The sequence below is a fragment of the Manis javanica genome, chromosome 6 (assembly GCF_040802235.1).
Source record: "Manis javanica isolate MJ-LG chromosome 6, MJ_LKY, whole genome shotgun sequence".
In the NCBI taxonomy this organism is placed as follows: domain Eukaryota; kingdom Metazoa; phylum Chordata; class Mammalia; order Pholidota; family Manidae; genus Manis; species Manis javanica.
Genome location: NC_133161.1, coordinates 121,221,177 through 121,242,061, shown reverse-complemented (window position 1 = coordinate 121,242,061; position 20,885 = coordinate 121,221,177). Strand labels below are relative to the sequence as shown.

The window sequence follows — 20,885 nt, the reverse complement described above, 5'->3', positions numbered from 1 at the left end:
TGTACGTAAGTTAAAAAAAAAATCATATCTGATTTATTAAACATATTAAATTATACACATTTTTAGGACTAAGTGTCTAATTTTTTAATAGACTACTTTATAGGATGGTTTTAGATTTATAGTGAAATTAAGCAGATAGTACAGAGAATTTCCTATATCCTCTGCATAGTTTCCCCATTAACATATTAACATGGCATACTTGTTACAATTAATGAACTAATATTGATACATTATTACTAATATGCATAGTTTATTCACATGTCCTTAGTTTTGACATAGTTTCCTTTTCCTTTTCCCTCCCGTGGACACCACACTACATTGTCATTGTCATGTCTCCTTAGGTGCCTCTTGACTATGATGGTTTCCTTATTTTCCTTGTTTTTTGGTAGCCTTCACAGTGAGGCATATTGCAGGATGTCCCTCTATTGGAATTACATGATTTTAATTTCTAATCATTTCCTTCTGAATAGAATGGGGTTATGGGTTTAGGGAAGGAAAATCAAGGCAGAAAAGTACCACTCATCATATTGTACCATCATGGCATATTGGTACATACTGTCAACATGACTTAACCACTGTTGATGGTGACCTCTATCACTTCTCCACTGCCCAGTTACTCTTTTTCCCCTCTTTCCAAACTGCACTCTTTGGAAGTTACTATGAGCAGCCCCCCAAGAAAGGGAGCGTGGGGGAGTAGGGAGTTATGCTCTCTCTTTTAGGGTAGAGTAGCTACATAATTTATTTGAAATTCTTCTGCATGGGAGATTTACCTCTTCTCCCCCATTTACTAATTTCTTCAGTCTTTTACTTATGTCACTATAGACTTACGGATATTTATTTTTACTCTAGGTTATAATCCAATACTACTCTATTTTGTTACTCAAGTGGTTCCTGCTTTGGGCATTGGGATCCTGTGTAGGAATGTATGTTTGAGCATTTTCTTACTTTCTGGCTTCACAAGATGCTACAGACTCATCTGGTCTATTCCTTGCCCTAGTTATAGAATCAGTTATTTATTGGAAAATGATGTTATAAAGGAAGATCTGGGTGCTAACTGTGTTTTACATTCATTTATATTTCTTAAAAGTTCATATAATACAGCATATGGTTTTTCTCATCTAGCTTCTTTGACTCAGAGAACAATTGTTTCTTCTTTATTTTAGTGTATATCATTAGTTCATTATTTTTATTGCTGAGTAATAATCTGCTGTATGGATACACAATAGTTTATTCACCCATTAAACATTTGGATTGTTGTCAGTTTTTCGATATTACAAATAAAGCTACTATGAAAAGGTATGTACACGTCTTTGTGTGGTCATGTGTTTTACTTTCTTCTGGGTAAATGCCTAGAGATGAAATGGCTGGTAGAATTAGTATGTGTACATTTAGCTACTGAAAAATTTTCCAAAGTGGTTGTATCATTTTACATTCCCACCAGCAGTATATTACAGTTGTAATTCTTCCATGTCCTGAACAACAGTTGATACGGTCAGTATGTTAATTTCATTAATTCTAGTAGGCACATAGTGGTGTCATTGTGGTTTTAGTTGCATTGCTGTCGTGACTAAGGATGTCGATCATGTTTTCATGTACTTGTTTGCCATCTGTGCATTTCTTTGGTGTTGTCTGTTCAAATATTCTGCTTGCTTTTAAAAAAACTTTATTTCCTTATTGAATTTTGAGAGTTCTTTATGAATTCTGATGCAAGTCCATTGTCACATATGTAATTTGAAAATATTTTAACCTAGTCTATGCCTTATCTTTAAGTTTTCTTAATGGTGTCCTTGGAGAGCAGATGTTTTTAATATTTATAAAGTGATTTAACAATTTACACTTTAATGAATATTTCTTTCAGTGTCATAATTCAAAGTCTGCCAAACCCGAGGTCACAAAAGTTTACTACTTCTGTTTTTTCCTTCTGGCTTTATAGGTTTAGTTTTTTTTTCATTTGTATCAAGTCATTTTACATTATGTTTTAATATGGTATGCACTATAGATCAAAGTTCCTTTTTTTTTTTTTGGCATATGGCTATGCAGTTGTTCCAGCACCATTTGATAAAAACAGCACCTCTCCTTTCTCCACTTACTCGCCTTTTCATCTTTGTTGAAATCAGTTATTCATATATTTGGGGGTCTGTTTCTAGACTCTTAATTTTGTTTCATTGTTCTATTTGACAACCTTTATCTCAATTCCACATGATCTTAATTGTTGTAGCTGAATAGTAGGTCTTGGATCCTTGATGTGTTCTTCAGATTTATTCTTTCTCCAAATTTTTTTTTATTATTTTAGGCCATTTGCATATCATATCAATTTTAGAATCAGTTTATCAATTTCTACAAACAAACCTACTGCAATAGTGGGTCAGGAGTCTGAGCATGGGTGCGTTGGGTCCACTGCTCAGGGCTCAGCAAGGCTGCCATTAACGGATGAGCCACGTCAGCACTCCTGGGCTCAGGCTCATCCAGGTTGGTGGCACAATTCAGTCCCTTGAAACCCTCAAATTCATTGGGCTTCCATCTTCTATGAGGTCAGCAAGAGAAATTTACTCTTCTTAAGGGCTTCTGCCTGCTTAAGTCAGGCCCACCCAGATGATCTCCATTTTGATTATAATAAACTGATTTGGGATATTAACAGCATCCGCAAATCCCCTAATGCCATAAATGTAACATAATCATTGGAGTGAAATCCATCATTTTGACAGTCTCATTCACATTCAAGGGGAGGATATTACACAAATTATGCACACTAGGGGGAGAGAATTTTGGAGACCATTTTGTAATTACACCTAATTTTTGCTTTACATTGTATACATTCCTAGTGTTTAGAAATACAATTGATGTTTTAATTAGAGTGATGAGAATGGGTGTCCTTGGTGATCTGCTGATTTTATGGGAGAAAGCATTTAGTCTTTTATCATTCAGTCTGAATTTAGCTGCAGATTTTTTATAGATTCCCCTTATTAAGAAGTACCCTTCTATTCCCAGTTAGATGAGAGGTTTATTAGGAGCAGATGCTGTTTTTTTTTTTTTTTTGTCAATTGCTCTTTCTGTACTTGTTGAGCATATATGATTTTTCTTTTTTAGTTTCTTATTAAGGTGAATTACTTCAATGAATTTTGAATGTTAAACTAACCTTGTATTTCTGGGACAAATCCTACTTGGTCATGATGTAATTTTTCATATATTACATTTTATTTGTTAAAAGCTTGTTTAGAAGTTTTAAATCTCCATTTATGAGGAATATTGGTCTGCTCTCTTTTCTTGTGATGACTTTGGTTTTTGTATCATGAATTTGGAAAAATAAATAACATTTTCACATCATTGGAATAAAACCAAAAGTACAATAAATTTAGGGTCTCCACAAATGCATGTATTTTGGCAGTAACCATTCTTTGGTGTTGTCTTTTCAGTATGGCAGTGGGCACAGCATGCAAGAAAGCCATGAAGCTTCCTTAAATATGAAAAGATGATGAACTTCCATAAAGTCTACTCCAGTTTTTATAGTAAGTAAAGGATTGATTCATTCATTTTACAAACATGTACCAATGTTAAATCATTAAACAGTTTACTTTGTGTGTGATTTTGTTGCATATATATATATATATATATATATATATATATATATATATATATACATTTTCTGCACTGTCACATATAATGCTCATAAAACTTCATGATATATATATATTATCTCAATTTTACAGATGAGAAAATTGAAACCAGAAGTCCCAGATCTAGTAATTAGAGCCATAGCTTGCTACTAGGCCTTCTGATTTCAAATGTAGTGCTATTTTCACTTTACACATTGCATTTCTGTATTTTTTATAGATCAAAGTGTTGGATACTTGTCAAGGTTGATGGAATAGTGTAGAAACATTTACTTGATCTCAGATTGCAGAAATATGAGCACTTCAGAAAGGCATATCAGGCCACCCAGATCTATGATTTGGTTAGTTTGGAATTTTTTGAATTATTTGTACATCTTTGAGAACTAGAATTCTTCTGTATTTACGAAGGGATGATCACAGATGTAGAAGAAAGTATACAAAGGTGACTTCTCTAACTGCTTGAGATCCCCCCTGGGTTTGGGTTCAGAATCCAGTGCCCCATACAACTCGGGTTATTTAGGCCCTTCCACAGCTGTACTGACCATCCACACATGTATGCTTGCTTTTTATACCCATGTCAAGTTGGGTATACTTTGGCTACAGTAAAAGGGTACTCAACAAAAGGTGACTATATAACAGATATTTTCTCACATGACAAGATATCTGGAGGAAAGTAGTTCTAGGTTTGGTTAATACAGTGACTCGGTGGTGTTCTCAAGGTCCTTAAATTATCCATCTTTCCAGAAAGCTAGTGACAGGCATGGTTTCATCTTCTTTCTTGTCCCCTAGTGTGCAAAGGTGGCTACTGAAGCTTCTGGCATCAGAATCTCACAAAACTGCACCCAAACTTAGGAGTAAGGAGAGTTTCTCCTGGCATGTCTTCCCTCTCTCCCTCCCTCCCTCCCCCCCCACTCCCTTCCTTCCTTCCTTCCTTCCTTCCTCTCCCTCCCTCCCTCCCTCCTTCCCTTTCCCTTCCCTCCTCTTTCCCCTTTCCTTTCCTATCAAACAAGAAAACCTTATCCAGAAACTGACCCCACAGACATCCTATCAAGATTTATTGGCTGGAACTGGGTCATCTGCCTACCACTAAACCAGTTACTCAAAGGGGAATTTGATTAGATTAATTGTGATTCATCATCTCCTGCAGCTGAGTCCACTGTTCTGCGTACTTTGCTACCAATATGTAAACAAAAGTTGTATTCTGTTAGAAAGGAATAGGAGTTAGGGATGTGGCTTATAGGAATTCAACAAACAGTGTCTGACATTATACCAAAGCCTTACTTCCTTCAGAATCCTAAACCACAATCTAAACTGAGAAATTCACACTGACATATGCATGAATTTAATAGCCTACTTATTTTTGTAAGTCTAGTCTTAACTTATTTTAATAATTACTTTTCATACATGCATATGTACTTGTGATTCTACTATAATATTTTTAAATGACTATCAACACAAAATATCCTTTTATGTACCTTAAATTATACTTCAGCATTCACTAATTACTGGTTGCCATGGCTCTTATTTGTTTGGTTCTGCAGTTAAGCATGTAGTCAGAGCTTATGCACTGGTGCATTTGTTACATTTCTGTGTCATCAGGGTTAAATACACTTAAATAGATGGCTTGTATTAAAGTTTTGAAATATTTTATTTTTAATGTTATAGTCTACCTTTCTCTCCTTAATGAAATTGATTTTTGGAAAATTTTCCAAATTACCATTACATCTATATTTACATGGAATGTTATAGGAGTGAGGCATAATTGGCAAATATAAGTAGTAGGTATAAAGATCTGTCATAGTAATCTATAGTTGATGCTGTTTACTATGAGTCATTTATTTTGTTGCACTATTAAGAAGAAAGCTACTATGAAATTGGGAAGGAGCATGAAGATAAAGAACCAGAAGGTGATTCTTTTACTACATTCTGTAATCAGGTCTTTTGGAGCAGGAATCATAAATACAAGTTATTTATTTTACAATGTTTATTAGTCATATAAACTTCAAATTTATCTATCTAGGAATGGGAAAAGGGATATATGCCTGTTCTAGGTGATTTTGATAAAATAAACAAGAATAATTGCTATGGGAAATACCTGTGTCTTTCCCAGATAAAACACCAGAAACAATTCTTTCCTAATCAGGTTGATAAAAATATCAGTAGTAACTGTATAGTTGATGTTAAAATAAGAAACTATGATCATTTTACATTTAAAGCTATGGTGTATGAAACATAAAAGAATGCTTTCTCTATTAGTTTTGCAGTTATGCTACATATGAGTATTGCTAATAAAAGAGCATATCCATATAAATCCATATAACTTGCAAAGTGTACAATAAATAAAATATAAACATAAATAACTTACAAAATATATATTAAATAAACTATAAATACAAAATCAGGTATAACAATAAAAATTCATGATGCCAGACCATTTCTAGAACTGCAGACATTTTTCAGTTGTGAGCCAAATTCATTTCTGACAACAACCAACTTTTTGTCCATTATTTTGGCTTTTTAAAAAACTAACCAATTCATTGAAAATGAAGAAACGTAGGCTTAGAAGAAGCCATTTTCTTTTTAATATGAAAGCACAAATAAATAGCACAGCTAAAATTTAGAAAATAGAAACTGCAATAGTATGTCTCATCATAAATGGCCACCTATATATACCAATCCTAGTAAGCAGAAATAAGAAGAAAGGATCTTTTTTTTTGCTGTGGGGAATCCTACCTTCCACTCTTTTCTGTTATTTCTTTTTCTCTGTGTTGCTTCACAATCTGGTTCCTGCATTTTTGTTCTACATTAAATCAGTCTGCTACTCTACTCTCCTAGATAGTTACCTTCAACTGTCTTTGGTCCTCTGCCAGTTTTCATTCTGCCATATATTCTTCTCATCTGTCTCTTCCCAAGGCCTGGATCCTTATCGATGAAGTATTGAGAAAAATGAAATTTATTATTAAATATTATATTTATTTTTTGAATGTCTGCATGAGATAAGCTTTGAAATGAATTTTTGATATTAAAAAACTTAAAAAAATTAAAAATACTGTAACCATATGAGGAAATGTTAATAAAAACTACTTAAAAAGAAGACTAACTTTAATTTTAGAATTAGTAGAGCTTGAAGTTGGGGAGTGAGATCCCCGCTACTTTATTCTTCTATCTCAGAATTGCTTTGGCTATTTGGGGTCTTTGGTGTTTCCATATGAATTTTTGAACTATTTGTTCCAGTTTGTTGATGAATGCTGTTGAAAATTTGATATGGGTTGCATTGAATCTGTATATTGCTTTGGGAAGGATGGCCATTTTGACTATATAAATTCTTCCTAGCCAAGAGCATGCATGAGTTTCCATTTGTTAGTGTCTTCTTTAATTTCTCTTAAGAGTGTCCTGTAATTTTCAGGGTATAGGTCTTTCACTTCCTTGGGTAGGTTTATTCCTATGTATTTTATTCTTTTTGATGCCATTGTGAATGGAATTATTTTCCTGATTTCTCTTTCTTTTAGTTCATTGTTAGTGTATAGGAAAGCCACAAATTTCTGTGTATTACTTTTGTATCCTGCAACTTTGCTGAATTCTGATATTAGTTCTAGTAGTTTTGGAGTGGAATCTTTAGGATTTTTTATGTACAATATCATGTCATCTGCAAATAGTAACAGTTTAACTTCTTCTTTACTAATCTGGATTCCTTCCTTGTATTTCTTTGTTTTGTCTAATTGCTGTGGATAGGACCTCCAGTACTCTATTGAATAACAGTGGGGAGAATGGGAATCCATGTCTTGTTCCTGATCTCAGAGGAAAAGTTTTCAGCTTCTCACTGTTCAGTATGATGTTGGCTGTGGGTTTATCATATATGGCCTTTATTATGTTGAGGTACTTGCCCTTTATACCCATTTTGTTGAGAGTTTTATCATGAATGGATGTTGAATTTTGTTGAATGCTTTTTCAGCATCTATGGAGATGATCATGTGGTTTTGTCCTTCTTCCTGTTTATGGTGGATGATGTTGATGGATTTTTGAATGTTGTACCATCCTTGCATCCCTGAGATGAAGCCCACTTGGTCATGGTGTATGATCCTTTTGATGTAGTTTTGAGTTTGGTTTGCAAATATTTTGTTGAGTATTTTTGCATCTACGTTCATCAGGGATATTGGTTTGTAATTTTCTTTTTTAGTGGGGTCTTTGCCTGGTTTTGGTATTAGGGTGATGTTGGCTCCATAGAATGAGTTTTTGAGTATTCCCTCCTATTCTGTTTTTTGGAAAACTTTGAGGAGAATGGGTGTTATATCTTCTCTGTATGTCTGATAAAATTCCAAGGTAAATCCATCTGGCCTGGGGATTTTTTGATTACCACTTCAATTTCGTTGCTGGTAATTGGTATGTTTAGATTCTCTGTTTCTTCCTTGGTCAGTCTTGGAAGGTTGTATTTTTCTAGGAAGTTGTCCATTTTTTCTATGCTTTTCTGCTTGTTAGCATACAGGTTTTCATAGTATTCTCTAATAATTATTTGTATATCTGTGGGGTCATTGTGGTTTTTCCTTTCTTGTTTCTGATTCTGTTGATGTGTGTTGATTCTCTTTTTCTCTTAAAAAATCTGGCTAGAAGCTTATTTATTTTGTTTATTTTCTCAAAGAACTAGCTCTTGGTTTCATTGATTTTTTTCTATTGTTTTATTCTTCTCAATTTTATTTATTTCTTCTCTAATCTTTATTATGTCCCTCCTTCTGCTGACTTTAGGCCTCATTTGTTCTTCTTTTTCCAATTTTGATAATTGGAATAGTCTTTAGACTATTCATTTGGGATTATTCTTCCTTCTTTAAATATGTCTGGATTGCTATATACTTTCCTCTTAAGACTGCTTTCGCTGTGTTCTACAGAAGTTGGGGCTTTGTGTTGTTGTTGTCATTTGTTTCCATACATTGCTTGATCTCTATTTTGATTCAGTCGTTGTTCCATTGATTATTTAGGAGCATGTTGTTAAGCCTCCATGTGTTTGTGACCCTTTTTGCTTTCTTGGTACAATTTATTTCTAGTTTTGTACCTTTGTGGTCTCAGAAGTCGGTTGGTAGAATTTCAATATTTTTGAATTTACTGAGGCTCTTTTTGTGGCCTAATATGTGGTCTATTCTGGAGAATGTTCCATGTGCACTTGAGAAGAATGTATATCCTGTTGCTTTTGGATGTAGAGTTCTATAGATGTCTATTAGGTCCATCTGTTCTAGTGTGTTGTTCAGTGCCTCTGTGTCCTTACTTATTTTCTGTTTTGTGGATCTGTCCTTTGGAGTGAGTGGTGTGTTGAAGTCTCCTAAAATGAATGCATTGCATTCTATTTCCTCCTTTAATTCTGTTAGTATTTGTTTCACATATGCTGGTGCTCCTGTATTGGGTGCATATATATTATAATGGTTATATCTTCTTGTTGGACTGAGCCCTTTATCATTATGTAATGTCCTTCTTTATCTCTTGATACTTTCTTTGTTTTGAAGTCTACTTTATCTGATACTAGTATTGCAACACCTGCTTTTTTCTCCGTGTTGTTTGCATCAAATATCTTTTTCCATCCCTTGACTTTTAATCTGCATGTCTTTGGGTTTGAGGTGAGTCTCTTGTAAGCAGCATATAGACAGGTCTTGCTTTTTTATCCATTCTATTACTCTGTGTTTTTTTGGTTGGTGCATTCAGTCCATTTACATTTAGGGTGACTATTGAAAGATATCTACTTATTGCCATTGCAGGCTTTAGATTTGTTGTTACCAAAGGTTCAAGGTTAGCTTCTTACTGTCTAACTTAATCACTTATTGAGCTATATTATAAACACCGTCTGATGTTTCTTAATTTCTCTCCCTTCTTGTTCTTCCTCCTCTATTCTTTATATGTTGGGTGTTTTATTCTGTGCTCTTTTGTGTTTCCTTCGATTGCTTTTGTGAGTAGTTGATTTTATTTTTTGCCTTTACTTTGTATTTGATTGGTCTGCTTTCTTTGCTGTGACTGTGGTTTTTTTCTTTCTTGTTTCTGATTCTGTTGATGTGTGTTGATTCTCTTTTTCTCTTAAAAAGAGACATGTATTTAGCCTTAGGAGTGCTCCCATTTAGAGCTTTCCCTCTAAAGTACCCTGTAGAGATGGTTTGTGGGAGGCAGATTCCCTCAATTTTTGCTTGTCTGGGAATTGTTTAATCCCTCCATATTTAAATGATATTCGTGCTGGATACAGTATCCTTAGTTCAAGGCCCTTCTGTTTCATTGCACTGAATATATCATGCCATTCTCTTCTTGCCTGGAAGGTTTCTGTTGAGAACTCTGATGATAGTCTGATGGGTTTTCCTTTGTAGGTGACCTTTTTTCTCTCTCTGGCTGCCTTTAAAACTCTGTCCTTGTCCTTGATCTTTGCCATTTTAATTATTATGTGTCTTGGTGTTGTCCTCCTGGGTCCCTTCTTTTGAGAGTTCTATGTGCTTCCATAGTCTGAGCGAGTATTTCCTCCCCCAGTTTTGGGAAGTTCTCAGCAATTATTTCTTCAAATACACTTTCTGTCCCTTTTTCTCTCTTTCTTCTGGTACCCCTATAATGCGGATATTGTTCCTTTTGGATTGGTCACACAGTTCTCTTAATATTCTTTCATTCCTGGAGATCCTTTTATCTCTCTCTGCGTCAGCTTCTATGCATTCCTGTTCTCTGGTTTCTATTCTATTTCATATTAATGGCCTCTTGCATCTCATCCATTCTGCTTTTAAGTCCTTCCAGAGATTGTTTTATTTCTGTAGTTTCCCTCCCTACTTTGTCAGTTAGCTCTTGCGTTTTTCTGTGCAGCTCCATCAGCATGGTTATGACCTTTATTTTGAATTCTTTTTCAAGAAGACTGATTAGGTCTATCTCCCCAGGTTCCCTCTCAGGGGAGGAGGTCTGTGTGATTCTGGTCTGGATCAAATTCTTCTGCCTTTTCATGTTGATAGAGGAAGTTGTGGGGAGTTGGCACGTGTGTGAGCTGGGAGAATGTCCCTTCTTGCTAGTTTGTGGCCTTCCTCTCCTGTGAGAATGGCGACCCCTAGCAGCTTGTACTGGGCAGCTGTGCACAGATGGTGTGTCTGATTCTTGCCCAGCCGCTGTGGAAGAAGCTCTGCCCGGCTGCTGTGGACATGGCTGTCCTCAGGCTGCTGCTCTGCTATGGCAGGGCCGTGCCAGAGGTGGAAAGGTCAGGAGGCTGTTTATCGCTGTGATGGACCTCTGAGCTGTGCTGCTGCCCAGGGGTTTAGGGTGCCCAGAGTTCCCTGGGATGCCCAGCTGCTGGGCTGAGTGCACCGGGATGCTTCTGTCCAGCTGTGAAGCCCTTGTCCCTTTAAGACTTTCAAAAAGCACTCGCTTTTCTTTTGTCCAAGGGGCATTGGCTGCAGGGACCTGCTCGCAGGTTTTACTGTCCTGTTTCCCTAGTATCCAGCACACCATGCACTGTGTGTATGCGCTCTGGTGCGATGGCTAGGGCTGGGTATTTATCAGTCCTGGGCTCCCTCTCCCTCCCCGCTCCAACTCCTCTCTTCCCGCTGGGAGATAGGGTGAGGGGCGCTCGGGTCCCTCCGGGCCGCGGCTTGTATCTTACCCCCTTCATGAGGTGCTGGGTTCTCGTAGGTGTGGATGTAGTCTGGCTCTTGTCCTATGTCTTCTGGTCTCTCTTTTAGGAATAGTTGTATTTGTCGTATTTTCAAAAATATATCTGGTTTTGGGAGGAGGTTTCCACTGCTCCACTCATGCTGCCATCTTGGCTCCTCCCTGGTATATTTATTTTATTTCTAGTTCTTTCCTCTCTTTTTCCTTTTTGATATTTATTTTCTTAGCCCTTATTGTATTTTTCATGGTGTTTTAATTTCCTAGGGCTGCTGTAACAGATTATTGCAAATTTGATGTCCCAGAAGAACAGAAATTTATTCTCTCATGGTCTGGAGGCTAGATTTCTGAAATTAAGGTGTCAGCAGTGTTGTGCTCCATTTGCTGGTTCTAAGAATCTCTCCTTATTTGCCTCCCCCTACTTTCATGTGGCACTCAGAAATCCTTGGCATTCCTTGGCTTTTACCTGCATAACTCCAATGTCTACCTCTGTTTTAACATGACTTTTTCTCTGTGTGTCTTTCCTTTATTTATAAGGATACCAGGTATTAGATTTAGGGCCCACCACAATCCAGTGTGATTTTATCTCATGTCTTACTTTTACATAGACCTTATTTCTAAGTAAGGTCACATGCACAGACACCAGAGGTTAGGACTTGAACAGGTCTTTTGAGGGGACATTGTTTAATCTGCTGCACGTGGTGCCTATGTTTTCTATTCTCCAGTTTAAAAATTAAAATAAAATTATTTTGAAATAATTTCAAATGTAGAGGAAAATTTTAGTGAGTGCAAAAAACTCCTATGTGCCCTTTACCCAGTATCTCCAGTATTTTCTTCTGTTTGCTTCATTGTTTGTTTAAACAAACCTAACCTAATCTAATCTAATCCATCTAATTTTTGTCTATGGCATTATCTTTGTGTATCTAGGGATATAGATAGATACATACATTTTTTCTGAACCATTTGAGATTAAGTTTACATATGGTACTTTACTCCTAAATACTTCAGTGTATATTTCCTCAGAACAAGAACATTCTCTTACATTAACATAGTATAATTATCACTTTTAGGAAATTCAGCCTTGACAAAATTATCTACCACCTACTCCCAATTTTCTCAATTGATCAAAAAAATTATTTACAATATTTTTTCTTCCAGTCCAGGATTATAAAGTATATTTGTCAGTCTTTTATATATTACAGTGGTCAAATATTTTTAGTCTCCTTTAATCTGGAATGGCTCCTCAGCTTTTCTGACTCTCATAACTTTGATATTTTGAAATGTGTGGGCCCTTTTATTTTTTGCCTTTTTATTGAAGTATAATTGGTATACAGTATTATATTAGTTTCAAGTAACAATACAGTGGTTCAACAATTACGCACATTGTTATAACCTCAACCCAACCAGTATAGTTATTATCTGTCAACATACAAAGATGTTACAGAACCAATGGATATTATCTCCATGCTGTACTACCATCCCTGTGTTCAACTTATGATTGAGATTTTTGTGCCTCTTTATTCCCCTCACCCTCCACACCTACCACCCCAAACCCTTCCCCATGGTAAGCACAAGTAATATCACAGTGTCTCTGACTCTACTGCTGTTTTGTTCATTTTGTTTTGTTTTGTTTTGTTTTTAGATTCCACAAATGAGTGAAGTCATATGGTATTTGTCTTTCTCTGCCTGGCTTACTTCATATAGCATAGTATCCTCCAGGTCCATCCATGTTGTTACAAATGATAAGATTTCATTCTTTATATGGCTGAATACTATTCCATTGTGTATATGTACCGAATCTTTATTCATTCAACTACTGATGGGCACTTTGGTTGCTTCCATATCTTGGCTATTACAAATAATGCAGCAGTATATGTAGGGGTGCATATATCTTTTCAAATCAGAGGTTTTATTTTTTGGGGAAAATTTCTAAAAGTGGAGTTACTGGGTCATATGGTGTTTTTATTGTAGTTTTTAGAGGAACCTCCATACTCCACAGTGGCTGCACCAGTTTACATTCCCACCAACAATGTAGGAGGATTCCCATTTTTCCACATCCTTGCCAACACTTCTTATTTCTTGTCTTTGGGATTAGTGTCCACTCTAACTGGTGTAAGATTGTGTTTCATTGTGGTTATGATTTGCATTTCTCTGATTATTAGTAATGGGGATCTTTTCATATACCTGTTGGCCATCTGAATTTCCTCTTTGGAGAAGTGTCTGTCCAGATCCTCTGCCCATTTTTTAATTGGGTTATTTGCATTTTGTTTGTTGAGGTGCATGAGCTCTTTATATATTTTGGATGATAACCCCTTATCAGATATGTCATTTATGAATATATTCTCTCATACTGTAGGATGTCTTTTTGTTCTATTGATAGTGTCCTATGCTGTACAGAAGATTTTTAGTTTGATATAGTCTCACTTGTTCATTTTTGCTTTTGTTTTCCTTGCCCATGAGATATGTCCATGAAGAACTTACTCATGCTTATATTCAAGAGAGTTTTGCCTATATTTTCTCCTAAGAGTTTTATGGTTTCATGACTTACATTCAGGTCTATGATCCATTTCGAGTTTACTTTTGTGTATGGAGTTAGACAGTAATCCAGTTTTATTCTCTTACAAGTAGCTGTCCAGTTTGCCAACACCAGCTGTTGAAGAGGGTCTCATTTCCCCATTGTATATCCATGGCTCCTTTATCATATATTAATTGACCATATATGCTTGGGTCCCTCCTCCTGCTATCTTTGGGCTACATTTATTCTTCTTTTTCCAGTTTCAATAATTGTGAATTTAGACTATTCATTTGGGATTGTTCTTCCTTCTTTAAATAGGCCTGGATTCCTATATACTTCCCTCTTAGAACTGCCTTTGCTGCATCCCACAGAAGTTGGAGTGTTGTGCTGTTGTTTTCATTTGTTTCCATATATTGCTTGATCTCTATTTTAATTTGGTCATTGATCCATTGATTATTTAGGAGCATATTGTGAAAGCTGCATGTGTTTGTGAGCCTTTTCGTTTTGGTACAATTTATTTCTAGTTTAATACCCTTGTGATCTGAGAAGTTGGTTGGTAGAATTTCACTCTTTTTGAATTTACTGAGGCTCTTTTTGTGGCCTAGTATGTGGTCTATTCTGGAAAATGTTCCATGTGCACTTAAAAAGAATATGTATCCTGAAGCTTTTGAGTGTAGAGTTCTGTAGATGTCTATTAGGTCCATCTGTTCTAATATGTTGTTCAGTGCCTCTGTCTCCTTACTTATTTTCTGTGTAGTTGATCTGTCGTGTGGAGTGAGTGGGGTGTTGAAGTCTCCTAGAATGAATGCATTGCATTCTATTTCCACTTTTAATTCTATTATTTGTTTCACTTATGTAGGTGGCTCTGTGTTGGGTGCATAGATATTTATAATGATTATATCCTCTTGTGATACTGACCCCTTTATCATTATGTAATTCCTTCGTTGTCTCTTGTGACTTTCTTTGTTTTGAAGTCTATTTTTTCTGATTCAAACACTACAACACCTTCTTTTTCCTCCCTATTAATTGCATGAAATATCTTTTCCATCCCTTCACTTTTATTCTGTGTATGTCTTTGGGTTTGAAATGAGTCTCTTATAGGCAGCATATAGTTGGGTCTTGTTTTTTTGTCCATTCAGTGAATCTATGTGTTTTGATTGGTGCATTCAGACCATTTACATTTAGGGTGATTATCGATAGGTATGAATTTATTGCTATTGCACGCTTTAGGTTCGTAGTTACCAAAAGTACCAAAGTTTTCAGCAATTACTTCCTCCAAGACACTTTCTATCTCTTTTTTTTCTCTCTTCTTCTTCTGGTACCCCTATAATATGAATATTGTTCTGTTTGGATTGATCATACAGTTCTCTCAGTATTTCTTCATTCTTAGAGATCCTTTTTCTCTCTGTGCCTCAGCTTCTTTGTATTCCTCTTCCCTAATTTCTATTTCATTTATCATCTCCTCCATCATATCAAATCTGCTTTTAATACCCTCTATTGTGTTCTTAAACAATTTGATCTCTGTCCTAAATTTTTTCCCGAGTTCTTGAATATTTTCTCTACCTCAATGAGCATATTAATGATTTTTATTTTGAAATCTCTGTCAGGAAAATTCATGAGGTCAATTTCACTTGAATCTTTCTCAGGTGTATTCATAATTTTTCTTTGAACCAGGTTCCTTTAATGTTTCAAAGTTTGTCTGTGGTGCCCTCTAGTGCCCAGAATCTTTGCTCCCCAGAGCCACTCAGCCCCTGGGGCAATGTCGGGGGTCACAGGGGAGCAGTATTGGTGCTTGGGAGGAATAAAGAGCTGTTTCCCGCTTCCCGGCTGCTATGCCTGTCACCACTGCCAGAACCAGTGGGCTGAACACACAGGTATAAGCCTCTATGCTTTGTGTTTGTAGCTGCCATTGGCAGGGCTTCCCTCTTGCTGGTCTGTCACTGGGCAGGGGTTGCCGGTTTGCCAGTCTGAGCCAGGTGCAGACTAGCCAAGAGGAAGACCCAGCAGTCTGCATATCACGGTGGGAGGCCTTGGAGCTGCATAACCTGCCATTGGTATAGAGCACCTGAAGATCATTTAAGTTCTCAACCTGCTTGGCAGAGTGCACCTGTACAATTTTGTCTACCCTTCCTTTCTCCTGAGCAGTAAGCTCTGTGCAGTCATTGCCCCTTTAGCAGCCCTCTTGCATTTAGGAAGTCTCTCAGACTGCCTACCCAGATCAGCTGGATTTAAATCCCTATTTTCCACAAGCAGCTGGAGTCTCCATCTCTACAGGTTTTCTGCCTGTCTTAGCTTTCCAACCACACTAAATCACCAGAGCACCATGCAATGTAGGTAGGTTCATGCTCCCAGAGCAGATCTCCAGAGCTAGGTGTTCAGCAATTCCAGGCCTCCACCCCCTCCCCGCTCTGCTTCTCTTCCTCTCATTGGTTAGCTTGGGTGGGTGAAGGGCTTGGGCCCTTCCAGGTCACAGCTTTGGTATGTTACCCTGTTCCATGAGGTCTGCTCTTTTCTCCAGGGGTATGCAGTCTGGTGCAGCCTTCTTTCCTGTTGCTCTTTCAGGATTAGTTGTATTAAATTATATTTTTGTATTATATGTGGTTTTAGGAGAAGATCTCTGTCTCACCTCTCATGCTGCCATCTTTAATCCAATCTCCAAAATCCCCCTGCCCATTTTTTAACTGGGTTATTTGTTGTTTTGGTGTTGTGCCATATGTTTCTTTATATATTTTGGTTTTAAACTCCTCTTCAGATAAATCATTTACAAATATATTCTCCCATACTGTAGTTGCCCTTTTGTTCTGCTGAGGGTGTCCTTTGCTGAACAAAAAGTTTTTAGTTTAATGTACCACTTGTTCATTTTTTATTTTGTTTTCCTTGCCCAGGGAGTTATGTCCAGAAAAGAAATTGCTCATGCTTACGTTCAAGAAATTTTTGCCTATGTTTTCTTCTAAGAGTTTTATGGTTTCATGTCTTATATTTAGTTTTTTAATCCATTTTGAGTTTAAATGTGTATGGAGTTAGACAGTAATAGAATTTCATTCTATTGCTTGTAGCTGTCCAGTTTTCCCAACATCAGTTATTGAAGAGACTGTCCTTTCCCCATTGTATATTCTTGGCTCCTTTGCCATACATTAATTGACCATGTGTGCGTTTATTTCTGGCTCTCTATTCTCTTTCATTGATCTATGCATCTGGTCTTGTGTCAGTGTCATACTTTTTTGATTACTGTGGCTTTGTAGTGTTATCTTGAAGCCAGGGAGTGTAATACCCTAACTTTGTTCTTCTTTTTCAAGATTATCTTTGGCGATTTGGGGTCTTTTATGGTTCCATGTGAATTTTACGATTATTTGCTGTAGTTCCTTGAAAATGCTGTTAGTATTTTGATAGGGATTGCTTTGGACAGGATGACCATTTTTAGAATATTAATTTTTCCTATGCATGAATCCATGATTATAGGATAGGTTTACATTTAGTTTGTCTTCTTTAATTTCTTCATCAGTGTCTTATACTTTTCAGAGCACAGGTCTTTTGCCTCCTTGGTTAGGTTTATTCCTAGGGATTTTATTCATTTTGATACTATTGTAAATGGCATTGTTTTCCTGAGTTTTTTCTTTCTGCTAGTTTGTGGTTAGTATAAAGGAATGCAACAGATTCTGTGTATTAATTGTATCCTGCAACTTTGCTGAATCCAGTTATTAATTCTAATAGTTTTTTGGTGGGGTCTTTAGGTTTTTCTATATGCAGTATCAGGTCATCATGCAGGGCCTTTTAAAAAAAGAGAATGTTCATCATTTTTGGTTATTCTGGTGTTTCTTTATGGTTAGATTCAAGTTAAGCATTCCTAGTTGAAGCACAACATAAATGATACTTTGTTTTGAGAATATCACTTTTAGAGGCACTCCTGGTCTGCCTGCCCCTCATCGCTGATACTTATTTTGATCACTTGGTCAAGATATTGTTTAGTTTATCCACCATGTAGTTGTTCTTTTCCCCTTGCAATCTTTATTACTATGATTGAAAATTTTTTATTTTCCTACTCCAATTTTCCTTCCACCTTTATCAGTCAGCATACTTTAAGGAAAATTTCTCCCTCATTTATGTATGTATTTACCTATTCCTTATTACAATGGATTTATACATTCCTATTTTTTAATTTAAAATTTTATTTTTTCAATACTGTACTCAAATTATACCAGGTTTTGCCAGAAGGAGTTCCTGTACACCAGTTCCTTTTTCCTTTTAACATGACCCAATCATTTGTTTTTAACACCTTCTTACTTCATGACATTATATTCTAGGATCGTTTTAGATTTCCTATCCAGGCTATTGAATTATTCTTTTTTTCTGAGGAAATTTATTCATTTAGTGAAAAATGCAACTAGAAAACAATACCTAGGCACTCAATGTGCTCATTGCTCCTGGAGTATCATTGCTTCTAGGGTCTTTATCAGACAAACAAATGGGTATTACATGTGTGTGAACACACATATACATATGTGTTTTTATGCAGATATAATTTATTATACCCATGTGATCTGTATAACTTATCTATGGAGAAATTAGATATCATTAGTTCTTACTGATACCTCCAAACCCTATCATTTTCCATTTTTCTTTTCCTCATACATTCTATTTGTATCTCCCTTTTTCCACAGTGGGAACCCTTGTTCCTAATATCAAAGCACTCAAAGAATTTATTCCATTTCCTCAATCCAAGAGTATGCCTAAAATAATTTCAGAATTGTTGCATCCATACCACTCTAAAAATAAATAGAAAACCTCAAAATTTTTTTGATTCTTCCCATTATTCCAGGCATCTCCCCAGCAACTGAAAAAATAGTTAAATGCCATGTTTAAAAATTTTGGATTTGTTCCTTTCTTTCCAGTATTATTATGTAATTCATTTGTAATACAGTATATATATTGATTTGAGTTTACTTTCAGCTTTACTTGTATTTTTTTTATTCCTCCACCCCTTGGTAATTTGGTTTTATTTCTAGGAAATTTAGAGAATTAACATGCTTCCAGAAGTCAAAAGTACAAAAATATGTTATACCCATGAGAAATGTCATGCCCTCCTCAGTCCCTTTTACTTTGCCGCACTCCCCGATAAGTAACCAAATTTATTGTTTTCTGGTTTAGCCTTTCTGTGATTCTTATTTTAAGTGTAACAGATAAGTTTGCTTTTTTATTACACCTTATTTACCATAGAAAAGGTCATTTTCTTGACATTAACAATATACCCTGCAAATCACTTCATAGAAATACATACAGATCTTTCTCATTAATATCTCATAGCTGTATGGTACTCCTTTGTGTGCATATAAGCTATAGTTCATTCAAACAATATACTATTGTTATTTTCTTAGGGGTTTTACATTGAGAATGTGTTTGAATTTTGTCAAAGGCTTTTTCAGTATCTATATTCCTTTAAATTTAGTCTTGATTTCTGAAATTTTGTTTTGGTCTTTATTCTTTTATTTTTTTTTCCACTTAAATTTTTCAAGTTTTGATTTATTTCTTTCTATTGTCACATCATAACCCACTGTTTTATGGCCATTTCTTCTGAGTTTTTGTATTTCTGCTTTGTGGTGGTCTTCCTTCAGAATATTGATTGCTTGATTATTTCTCCATGAAATTTGGTTTACAATTTTCAAGTTGTAATTTTCTAAATATTTTTTCTGAAATATTTACAATTTTACAATTTCAAAATATTGGTGGCAATATTTTCTGATTTTTTTTTTCTGTAAGAATGTTTTGTTGCTCTTTTCCCATTTTTAAAACATTGTTGTTGTGTGGATGTGGCGTCTATTCCTTTGCTGTTTCATATACTTGAATAAACTTTATTTTGATGGACCAGATTTTTACAAAAGCTCATGTTATAGAAGGTGAAAGACTAGGGTAATCTGCGCCTCTAAAACTCAAATGTTCCTACGTCTTGTTATATATGGAGCTCTGTAGAACCAATATTTCTTCTCTACTTTTTTTATTGAAACATAGTTGATATGTAATATCATATTAGTTTCAGATGTACATTATAGTAATTTGACAATTCTGTGCATTACTGAATGCTGACCACAATAAGTATGGTGCAAATTATTGCCTATTTTCCCTATACTGTACTTCCTGAACCTGACCTGGCTCAGGGAGGTTTCTATTGCCAACCTAAACTTCTACAGGTTCTACTCTATCCTTGTCACCAAGGATGTCACCTACCTTTTAGAAGATGTGTTTTTGATGATTTTATGATCTACTACCCCTGCGTATCCCTGCGTAACTTCTAAGACCTCTCTCTCTCTGCCTCCCAGTGTGTTCTTCAAACCTGCTTATAGCAACTTCCATTCAGGGTGGGTCCCTCTTAAGTGTTTGTTTAAGTGCTGATGACCTTTCAGATCTGCTAGTCTGTTTTCCTACTGCTCTCCCTGCTCTTCCCTTTGATTTTTATCATACCCCATTACAGCTTTCTTCAACGCTATTCCCAGGTCTGTGTAGGGAAACATTTGTTAAAAAATTTGTGATTTGGAGGCGTTTTCTTTGTCTTTTGCCTTTCTTGAAAATTGAATTTGCATTTTTCTTATTGTTCTTATTTCCTATGGCATTCTGAAAAGGTAGAATGATTCATAACTAAGTTGCCACCAAGTTTTACTGGAAGTGGAAGGGTGTTTTATAGTATTTCCTCTGTTTTACTTGTAATATGACTCTAGACCAGATATTTAAATTAATTGTACTGCTATTGCCCCATTTTCATTTTTTTTATTTCTAAATTTTTATTTATTTTATTTTCTTATTAAAGTATCATTTATATACATTCTTATGAAGGTTTCATATGAAAAACAATGTGGTTACTACATTCACCCATATTATTGAGTCCCCCATATACCATTGCAGTCACTGGTCATCAGTGTAGTAAGATGCCAAAGAGTTCATTACTTGTCTTTTCTGTGCTACACTATCTTTCCCATGAACCCCCCCACCCACACCATGTGTACTAATCATGATACCCCTCAATCCCCTTCTCCCTCCTTCCCCACACACCCTTCCTCACCCGTCCTTTTGGTAACTGTTAGTTTCTTCTTGGAGTCTGTGAGTCTACTGCTGTTTTGTTCCTTCAATTTTGCTTCATTGTTATACTCCACAAATGAGGGAAATCATTTAGT

The 20,885-nt window shown here is 35.9% G+C and overlaps 1 long non-coding RNA gene across 1 annotated transcript in view; it reads left to right on the top strand.

The window, feature by feature from the left end:
• LOC140849991 (uncharacterized) overlaps window positions 1-20,885 on the top strand; it is a 59,269-nt gene that overhangs the window by 3,989 nt on the left and 34,395 nt on the right. Inside the window, exon 2 of the long non-coding RNA XR_012132588.1 lies at window positions 3,414-3,506. This is a non-coding gene — a long non-coding RNA (uncharacterized lncRNA). The remainder of the gene's footprint in view (window positions 1-3,413; window positions 3,507-20,885) is intronic.